Here is a 2,500-nt window from a genome sequence, read left to right as displayed (position 1 = left end):
CTTCACCATTGTGACATCATAACTATTATGCCATCACCATTATGACATGAACACCATTATGACATTATCACTATTGTGACAACATTATCATTATGACATCATCATCATCATCATCATCATCACAATTATGATATATTCACCATTGTGACATCATCACTATTATGACATCACCATTATGACATGAACACCATTATGACATTATCACTATTTTGGACAACATTATCATTATGACATCATCATCATCATCATCATCATCATCATCATCATCACCACCACCACCACCACAATATTGATATCTTCACCATTGTGACATCATCACTATTATGCCATCACCATTATGACATGAACACCATTATGACATTATCACTATTGTGACAACATTATCATTATGACATCATCATCATCATCATCATCATCATCATCATCATCATCATCATCATCATCACAATTATGATATCTTCACCATTGTGACATCATCACTATTATGACATCACCATTATGACATGAACACCATTATGACATTATCACTATTTTGGACAACATTATCATTATGACATCATCATCATCATCATCATCATCATCATCATCATCATCATCACAGTTATGATATCTTCACCATTGTGACATCATCACTATTATGACATCATCACCTTTAAGACATGGACTCCATTATGACATTATCACTATTTTGGACAACATTATCATTATGACATCATCATCATCATCATCATCATCATCATCATCATCATCATCATCATCACAGTTATGATATCTTCACCTTTGTGACATCATCACTATTATGACATCTCCATTATGACATGAACACCATTATGACATTATCACTATTGTGACAACATTATCATTATGACATCATCATCATCATCATCATCATCATCATCATCATCATCACAATTATGATATCTTCACCATTGTGACATCATCACTATTTTGACATCATCACCATTATGACATGAACACCATTATGACATTATCACTATTGTGACAACATTATCATTATGACATCATCATCATCATCATCATCATCATCATCATCATCACAATTATGATATCTTCACCATTGTGACATCATCACTATTATGCCATCACCATTATGACATGAACACCATTATGACATTATCACCATTGTGACAACATTATCATTATGACATCATCATCAACAACATCATCATCATCATCATCATCATCATCATCATCAACATCACAATTATGATATCTTCACCATTGTGACATCATCACTATTATGACATGAACACCATTATGACATTATCACTATTTTGGACAACATTATCATTATGACATCATCATCATCATCATCATCATCATCATCATCATCATCATCATCATCACCACAATATTGATATCTTCACCATTGTGACATCATCACTATTATGCCATCACCATTATGACATGAACACCATTATGACATTATCACTATTGTGACAACATTATCATTATGACATCATCATCATCATCATCATCATCATCATCACAATTATGATATCTTCACCATTGTGACATCATCACTATTATGACATCACCATTATGACATGAACACCATTATGACATTATCACTATTTTGGACAACATTATCATTATGACATCATCATCATCATCATCATCATCACAGTTATGATATCTTCACCATTGTGACATCATCACTATTATGACATTATCACCTTTAAGACATGAACTCCATTATGACATTATCACTATTTTGGACAACATTATCATTATGACATCATCATCATCATCATCATCATCATCATCATCATCACCACAATATTGATATCTTCACCATTGTGACATCATCACTATTTTGACATCATCACCATTATGACATTATCACTATTGTGACAACATTATCATTATGACATCATCATCATCATCATCATCATCATCATCATCATCACAATTATGATATCTTCACCATTGTGACATCATCACTATTATGCCATCACCATTATGACATGAACACCATTATGACATTATCACTATTGTGACAACATTATCATTATGACATCATCATCAACAACATCATCATCATCATCATCATCAACATCACAATTATGATATCTTCACCATTGTGACATCATCACTATTATGACATGAACACCATTATGACATTATCACTATTTTGGACAACATTATCATTATGACATCATCATCATCATCATCATCATCATCATCATCATCATCATCATCATCACCACCACAATATTGATATCTTCACCATTGTGACATCATCACTATTATGCCATCACCATTATGACATGAACACCATTATGACATTATCACTATTGTGACAACATTATCATTATGACATCATCATCATCATCATCATCATCATCATCATCATCATCATCATCACAATTATAATATATTCACCATTGTGACATCATCACTATTATGACATCACCATTATGACATGAACACCATTATGACATTATCACTATTTTGGACAACATTATCATTATGACAT

This window comes from Pseudophryne corroboree, chromosome 3 (assembly GCF_028390025.1).
Source record: "Pseudophryne corroboree isolate aPseCor3 chromosome 3, aPseCor3.hap2, whole genome shotgun sequence".
Classification (NCBI taxonomy): domain Eukaryota; kingdom Metazoa; phylum Chordata; class Amphibia; order Anura; family Myobatrachidae; genus Pseudophryne; species Pseudophryne corroboree.
This window is presented reverse-complemented; position numbering follows the sequence as displayed.